The following is an 8,657-nucleotide window of genomic DNA, read 5'->3' on the forward strand; positions in this document are numbered from 1 at the left end:
ATTAGAGAGGTGATTAGAGAGGTGAGACGGGAGGGGGGGATGCAGTTTTGACAAAGAAAGCCGATCAGCTCGAGTTTTCCCAGGGATGTTAAAAGAGAACAGACAGAGTAAAGATACACCAGAGAGGGAAGGAAGAGAGGGAGGTGAAAGAAAGAGAGACCTATAGCCGTCACGCCTGTTCTACAGATTTTGCAAAAAAAATTGGAACATGTTAAAAAGTGAAGATGAAAATTGAACAACGGAATCTCAAAACTTGAAATGCTGGCTAGCCCTGGTGTCGAGTCTCATGTCTTGCTTTGGAAGTGGTTAGTTCTACTGTGGTCGTGTAGTGTGTGACGTGTCCTGTGACAAATAGTCTGGCCTCATATTTCCAATAATGGACCTTTAGCTATATTTAGCATTTTGCAGTTTGCTTTATTTTAAAAACATATAAGCAAATGGGTACTTTGAATGGAACGAGTTTGTGTGCCCCTCTATGTGAAATTGTATTTTTTTCTAAGCAAAGATATAATCTTAAAAAACACGCAACTATAGAATCGATTCATAAAACATGTTAGGTATTGATAATCTATCAATCGGTAGGTCATGTTGAGTTTTAAGGGTTTTAACCCTCCGCTTGAGTTGTTTGGGTGCCATTTCATAAAGATGGGCGTTTCCCTCTTAATAGCCCATTGGTGGTGCTGAACTAGTACCAGTTCAGAATGACAAGGTCAGGAGAGAATACTGTGCTCTATGATTGCACAATCTACAAACCAATGCCATTTGAGTTCAGGCTAAGAACAGATATGAATGCTGCTACATTTATCTGAAGGAGACAACTCTACCTTGCCAAGGAAATATGCATGGCAACATGACACGGATGTCACAGTGACTCTGTTGAAGCCAGCGCTGTAATGTCGCAGATTAAGATCCAAACTGCGGGAATGACTGGATCAAAATCATGACTCGTGAGCCTCTTGCCCTCGAAGTCCCAATTCCCTGGCATGCGTTGATGGTGTTGGCCCCCGACTAGATGAACTGAAGCGTTCTGACTGTTTGGGGTCACCTTCATGGAATTAGTGTCCCAGTGTAGTTCATATGACAAGGCCTTATACCCCTTGTGTTCTAGATTGGACATGGACCTAATCCGAGTGTAGAATATACTCTACGATCAATAGATATTGAAAAAAAAGCAACAACCTTATCGCTGGTGTATTGATTTGATTATAGCCAATTTAAAGAGTAACCCAATTATCCTTTGACGTTAGCTTCCTATATGTAGGAACGTCATAGGATATAAGTTGTAGCCTGGCGGTTAAGAGCGTTGGGCCAGTAACTGAAAGGTTGCCGGTTAAAATACCTGAGCTGACTGGGTGAACAATCTGTTTATGTGCAAGGGTACTTAACCCTAATTACTCCTGTACTACCCTCTGGATAAGAGCGTCAGCTAAATGACTTCAATGTAAGTCAGAAGTTGTACTTTTCTTCATTTCAAGTGCCCAACCAGACTATGTTGGCCACTACAAGATGAAACTGTGTTTTCTTGTAATTGATACTTTGACTGTATATGTAATAATTGTAAGGAAAAAACAATATGTTGTCAAATGTTTTCTTAAAATACTAATTTTGTGTTGAATATGTCCTTAATATTGTATATTCGAAGGGAGGAGCCAGCTTTCAGTTTTCTGAACTTGTATATTGGATTTTAAGAGTGCTACGGAAATGTAGCTAAATTCAACATTTCCAAATGCCAAATGCCAAAAGTGACTCTGTTCAGTGTAAAACCAAAGGCAGATGATTTTACTTCACGGGTGCCCCAACACAGAGAATCACGTTAGATTAACCTTCTGACACAGAATAGTCTATTAAAGCAAATCTCACAGGACATTGGATAGGATATTTCAGAGTTAGACCTAATTCATCTTACCTATTGGCTGCTACAAAATCAATACACACCCACTCACCCTTCACAGTTACATGGTCATTCCCCCATCATTGTGGGGCGACAGGGTAGCCTAGTGGTTAGAGCGTTGGACTAGTAACTTAAAGGTTGCAAGTTCAAATCCCCAAGCTGACAAGGTACAAATCTGTCGTTCTGCCCCTGAACAGGCAGTTAACCCACTGTTCCTAGGCCGTCATTGAAAATAAGAATTTGTTCTTAACTGACTTGCCTAGTTAAAAAATATATATATATATTGTCATCTGCGAGGAACGTTATTTTCTAAGTCGTCGGTTTCTTGGTGAGTTTCTAAGTCGAGCGATGGTGGTCATCCAGGGTTGAACTGTCTCTGTTGTTGTCCAAACTTGAAACTATAGTAACTACATTAAAGTTATGTTCCACTTTCAGCTCAGCGGCCAACCAAATCATGTCCCTTTCAAGTGCTAAGTAGTAGTTAGCTGATGCTTTGTGCTAAACTCTGCCATATCATCATAAGGGCAACACTTGCAATAAATAGGAAGCTGAAACCTTCAGTGAAAGGTTCAGTCATTTCACATATCCATGCAAACGGCTCTTTGGTTCTGAGTGTGAAACAGTGGCCTTTGATAGTGGGCTGTCCTTACAGAATGGGAGTTTGCGTTGTTGACTTTTTCCATAAACAACCACATAACATTGGGAGTTTGGCACTCACTTACAGCTTGGAACACATTGGAGCGAGAAACAACAACAAAAAATGGCCTCTATTTTAACATGATTTAACTTCAGGACTAACCCATGTCACTGTTTTCTACGTGCATACCGGTAACCACTTTTGAGTTCTGTACAATCTCGATCAACATATGAGCCGTGATATTTCAGTCCCACCGTGACTCAAAGACGCTTATGTTACTTTGGTGAGCCTCTGAAGTCCAATTTGTATCTTTCCATGGCAAGAACGTCTTTCTGCAGCAAGAGATATTGAGGGCATAGGAATGGCAAACGGGAAATGTAGGTTAATTCGACCAACATCTCCACCCACAGATCCAGGAGGGAATCTGACTGTAGTCCTCAAGTCATTCCAGCACTGGCCAGCATGTTCTTTTTAAGCTTCTGTGTATTTAATGTGTCCAACCACTTACATGTACAGTTAAAATGGGGTTATATTGATGTCGTTGTTGTTTTTTTTAAAGGAATATGGCTAGGGAGCCCTTATTCTTTAAGGCATGCAACTTTCGGCTTTGTGAGTTTGCATGGTGATTTCTGCTCTTGATCATGTGCGCACTTTACACTCTATAAGAAAACACTGTCTATCACATTCACGTTTTAATTTATCGATCGATTATTTATATTTACTCACTGGGGACGGGGTGAGGGCTTATAGTTATATCACTGCTGGTGTCTGTTTTATCGCAAGTCTACAGAGACACCATATTGACAGTGGTACGTCCAGAGAGGTGATCTACGTATGTACGAGTGTGTGTAAACCTCTGGGTACTGTTTGGTGCAAAATGTCCTCTCACCCTTCCTCCAGAGTACTGTAGTGTGCGGTTTTTCCCCACCATGGCAGAACCCCTAGTAGTAATTCTGATACATTCCATTCTGTACCCCTCTTTCTCTCCCATGGCATCTATCCCACTTTGCTCTGTGTGCTTCTATGGTGGCGTATGTGTCCTTTGTGAGGAAACGTTAATCGTGAGTCTTTAAGCTGCGACTGCAACTTGTGAGCTCCTAGGCCTTGTGTGCATGCCCCTCGTCCCTGGCACACAAAAAAAACGATGGTGCGTGTGTGTGATTGTGTGTGAGCATGAACGTTTGTTTGTGTACAGTATGTGTGTGCACGTTCTGTGATCGGCGCAGATCAGTTGCATCACACATTGAGCACGCGACTAGGCATAAGGGCTGTTTGGGTTTATCAGGTCCATGGGTTGTAGCTGTTGAGTTCCAGTTTTATGTTGAAAACAGAACAACAAAAATACACTATTTATATATGTTACCAAATTCAAACCAAAGCATTTTGCCCCACGTGTTCTCAGTCACCTGATCAAAGAGCACAAAGAAAGTCAAGTTTACAAAAAAAATGCGTAGAATATAATAATAGGAATCTAGAGTTATCATCCAGATCATTTCCCCCCCTTCAAATCATTGTATGTTGATCTGTCAGCTAATTGATTCAAACGTTTGAAATGACTTGTTGAATAGACTTCACAAATTGTCCTTTAATCCTTCGTAGTTTGTAGTCTTCATGGTTGCAACAGTGAGAAGAGATGGATAATCATATGATGTACATGCAGTCCTCTGACACTTGAGTCCAAAGGAGACAACAGTGACTACTATTATTTCTGTATAGTCTATACACCTATCTTTATGCACACAATATCGACATGTTTTTTTTGTTATGCCCTCTTTACCACCCAATTCAACGCCCACTTGCTTTGCTTTCTGTGTGCTGGCAACACACCTGAATGGAGTGTACCCAGATCAACTTTGGTGAATATAAGGGCACTGACCTGGATGAACCAAAGTATTCTATGTTTCTATTCCTGTATTGTTTTGAAGTGTGCGGCACATCGGAATGACCTCCAAGCGTAGTGAGCATAGAGAAAGCGTTCTGTAAAATGAGTGGAGAAGGAATGACGGTAATGACCTGGCCATCTAGCTTCTGTCAGTGCAAAGCCTTGTCAGTGCAGTCAATGGGAAAGACAAACGTTCTTCTGGAAAAGGGGTTTGAATATGGTCTTGAACTTCAATTATAACCAGTTAGATCTTTCAAAACGAAATATCATGTTTTATATTATCATGGTTCATATTTGGAGTTTCGCTGGCTATATATATGGGCACCCATACATATTTGCTTGTTGTAGCCACAAGAAATCCAAGGCCCTATGCAATGGCCCCTGGCTTTATCCTCACCGTTATGTCAATATTCAAACTGCTTTCACAGAAGAGGTTCATTTCAACAACCAACTAAGCCCTCTTCAGAGATGCTCATTTCTATTGTGGCTTGCTAATGTGCTACTGTTATTTGCCACGACGAAACCGTTTGTTGTTTTCTTTGCTCCGTGGTCCTATTCTGGAACATACTCACCATATCTCACAACAGTATTCCTTTGTATCAGTGTTCTAATTGGGAAGGGGGTTGGCGGTGTAGGAATGGTGCCCCGAAATTGTGACTTCAGAAAGTTGATCATTATCTGAATGGCTAACAGTAGGTTAGCAGAAAACTGAATAGATATTAAATATATGATTATAATGAGAAGAAAATGCAGTGACACGTGCAAACTGAGGGAGAACGAATGGCAAAGTGATCAAATGCTAAACTAAAAAAGTGAGTGATTATATTACAGCAAATGATTTAAATAAATAAAGGAGTTATGTTAACAAAAAATAATAGTAGTAATATTGAATGCTCGCAATTTTGTCCAACTGAACTGGATCTTTGTGTCTTGTAATTATTGTAAATACCTCAAAGAGAGAAAAAAAAATGACTTGCATGTCCATGTATAAATCTACTGAGAAACGTGTTCCGGTCAAAGTTGTGAAGTGGTTCGATCTCTGCCCTATACCCACTGTCCCCCCCTCTTAGGACTGACTGTCTGTACATATATGTTCTTTCAGTTTTAATGTGTGTTTGGAGTGTTTGGACAAAAGAAAGAATCATTTGTGTGACCAACCATATCAGTCAAAAAACCCACCCGTTTGATTTCGTTCAGAGGCAATCCGTTTCTGATGAATAGTGCTTCCCTCCATCCGTAGTAAGAAGGGAGTGGCAACGTACATGTTGCCATGTTGTCTCGGTTTCCTGCTTCCAGGCCAAATATGAACTCAAACACTCTCTTTGTCTCCAATTATTAGCTGGTAGTTAGCCAAAAACAGCCCTGTCATTGTGATTGGTATTGTCTTGTATACTGACAATGTCAACCTTGTCACTTGGCTTTGGGCTTCTTCTCATAGGTCCAGGGTCTCTCATCGCTGTGGAAGGTATACTGGGGTGAAAAAATAAGTCCTTCTCTTAATTGAACCCGCCATTACGTAGTGGTCATGACATTTAAAGTCATTAAGCGCTCATTTGTGTGATCTTTAATGTCTGGCAAGTGTTGCAACTCTCCTATGTTCATGGGAGAGAAATAGGAGAGAAAATTATTTATATTGTCAAAATTGTAAGAAGAATTTAAATTTTTGAAATGAGTTAGGCTCTGCGTTGACTTTTGTCCTCTTTTGTACTGATATCTTAGCGCGTCAGATGCAAACAACTGAGTTTGAGAGGATTTTGTCCCAATTGTGAGAGCAACCCAAGGAGGTCTGATCATCCTCAAAGGGAAAGTTGTGGATCATACTGAAAGATTGGCCTGTGACAATATAGAAATCCACTTTTATGTGCAATACAAAAGAAAAAGGGCTTTCTCTAACATGCAGAAGTGAGACAAAATTATTCCAGACTTCGTTCAACCACAACACAGTTTTGGTTGCAGATCGAAAAAGCCACAGTTGGTGGAAGTGATTTGAAATGTGTAACAACACAGGCAGAAGAGAACAACTCCATCATGTTCAGTGAAAGTCAGTTAGAGGGGGTTGTCAGGGTGGAAGAGATCGAGCGAAACAAGACAATTATACTGAGAGAGACTGAAAAAAAGAGGACAGTTGGATCGTTTGCTGCAACTTTGACTGGAAATGCAACTTGTGTCCCGTTTTTTTTGTGTGTGTGTATGTGTGCGTACCGTAATGTAAAAAACTATCTGTCCCTCTCTCTCCCTCTCTTGTACTGCTGTTTGCTGTTCTGTTTAGTTAGTGTGATGTGCCAGTATTTCCCTTCCCCAGCCCTCTTGCTCTCTCTCTCTCCTTTTTCTCCATGGATCTTTAAGATGACAACTCTATGCAGATGCTGTCTTTTATAAGTGTGTCAAATTTTAATTTAAAATAAAAACGATTTTAAAAAAACGAACCCGACAGACATATTGAAATGATAACAAAAAACGAATAAAGAAAAGGATTGTTCAGTGTACCCTCGCAGTGGTTGGTCTTCATTACTGTTTGTCAGTCTCCATCGCTATAGTACACAATGGTTCAAATTCAATTGTAATGTTTGTAAAGGATGTTCTTAGATCATAATCTACCAAACATATGGCAACGTAATGTTATTTCATGTTATTTTGATTCAGGAATATGGGATATTTTGTTTGTGTTAAGCATCCTCATGTTATCCTTTCAACACCTTGAGTGTGTCTGAAGTCCCTGGGGCCAATTCATTGAGTTGTGGATGAAGTCACAGGGAGTATCTCTGTAGACCCTGATCGCCCTCCACTGGGCTAGCAACATCTCAGACAACTCTCCACTGTGATATGCGAGACTTGGCAAGCATTCTGACACAAAAAAAATGGCTGCTGTGCATCACTCGGGTAAGTCAAGTGTTGCAAATTGGTAGTGGGCGAGGTGACGGAGTTCACTCCTTACAATTTAACATATTTTGACACCTCGTGAAACGAACAATAGAAATGTAATCCAGCATTATTGTATTATGTCAATGGTTTTCCTTAAAAGGACCCACTGTCATCCAGTGTGTTTTTAAAGGTGGACTAGGCCATATTGAAGAAGCATCTCAGAGCAGCAGTGCGGATCTGTCCATATATTATTCATTAATATCCAATAGACTAAACTGATCCTATATCAGCACTCCTACTCAGACCCTTTGAACAAAGGGCTTTGAACAGCTGCTCAGCCATGCTGTGTGGGTTAGCTCCTCCAGCACAGTGCCCATCATGTTCCCAGCCTCCCAAAAGGACCATTAGGAATCCATGACTCACGGTCCAGTCTACACATTATGACCTCGTCATTAAGGCATGCAAGACATCCCCACTTTGATCACTCACCCTGGTGCAAATTCTATCCCCATCACCTCATCATGGCTACTTACCATTGAGGTTTTATGATTGTTTTGTTTCATCTGTCCTCTGCTATGTGCTGATTCTAATTAGATAGTATGTTAAATGACACAGCACATATTTTAACATCTGAATGTACAATACTTTACACAAGGTTTCGGTGAAAGACTGACACAAAACCACAATGAAATGACCTGAATGGGGAATGTGGAGAAGTAGGAAATTCAAGATGGAGATAAAAAGGAAATGCAAACAAAAAGGCCTGTTTTTGATTAACTAAACCATTCCCATCTGTGTCAGCCATACTAATCTAGCTCCACCAATCAACAAACGAAAAGAACCAATTTGAACATTTCTGAAAGAACACCTAAATAAATACAGTACTCCATTTTGTGCAGGGATTCAATAGTCTGTTACCTCCACATCCACATGCTGTACTCCCCCACTACCCCCTCATGGCTGCACATCCAGACTCTGTCTATGTCCCAAATGGCACCCTATTCCCTACACACTGGGCAAAATCTGGTTGAGTCAATGTTGTTTCCACATCATTGAATTCCCGTTAGTTGACAACTCATCCAAATGTCAATCAAAACTGGATGTTGAACTGATGTCCGTGCCCAGTGGGATGGACCCTCGTCGAAAGTAGTGCACTGTAGGGAGTAGGGTGCCATTTGGGAATATGTAGTGGCCCCCTCACTGCCCCCTCATGGCATCAACAGAACACCAGGGTCACAAGCCCCCAGACAGTGATGAATGGCTTCCTCTTACTGGACTCTCAGGACAGTCACAGTCCTTGGCCCCAGGGGGATTTGCCTTGATGCTAGACTCCTCTGCTCTCCCATGGTACATGGGGCTTAGGTCACATTCATCATTCCGAATGG

This window comes from Oncorhynchus clarkii, chromosome 13 (genome assembly GCF_045791955.1).
Source record: "Oncorhynchus clarkii lewisi isolate Uvic-CL-2024 chromosome 13, UVic_Ocla_1.0, whole genome shotgun sequence".
NCBI classification, from domain to species: domain Eukaryota; kingdom Metazoa; phylum Chordata; class Actinopteri; order Salmoniformes; family Salmonidae; genus Oncorhynchus; species Oncorhynchus clarkii.